The following is a 367-nucleotide window of genomic DNA, read 5'->3' on the forward strand; positions in this document are numbered from 1 at the left end:
GCATGCACGTGATTTATTAGTCTATTAAAACTCAAAATTCAAGGTATTCTAATGCTTCTGTATGCTTTTTATATTTATATAATTTAATATAGTTACCTTAAAGAGTACCGTTTTTCTGCAGATATCAGCATAACAAATTTAATAATAATTTTATACAAGTTCAATAAAGTTAGCAATAAGTGACTTACATTTTAGACATAATATTGCTTGTTTTTGCTCAATTGTGCCAACGAAAATAGTTCCAAACAAAGATCACAGCACTGTTTTGCGTCTCTGAGCAATGGTGTTTACTTGTTGAACGAATCAGCTTTTTGAACGAATCGGTTGAATAAATGATTCAGTGATTCACTCATTAACACAGTCAAAT

This window comes from Sinocyclocheilus anshuiensis, unplaced genomic scaffold (assembly GCF_001515605.1).
Source record: "Sinocyclocheilus anshuiensis isolate Anshui unplaced genomic scaffold, SAMN03320099.WGS_v1.1 scaffold417, whole genome shotgun sequence".
In the NCBI taxonomy this organism is placed as follows: Eukaryota; Metazoa; Chordata; class Actinopteri; order Cypriniformes; family Cyprinidae; genus Sinocyclocheilus; species Sinocyclocheilus anshuiensis.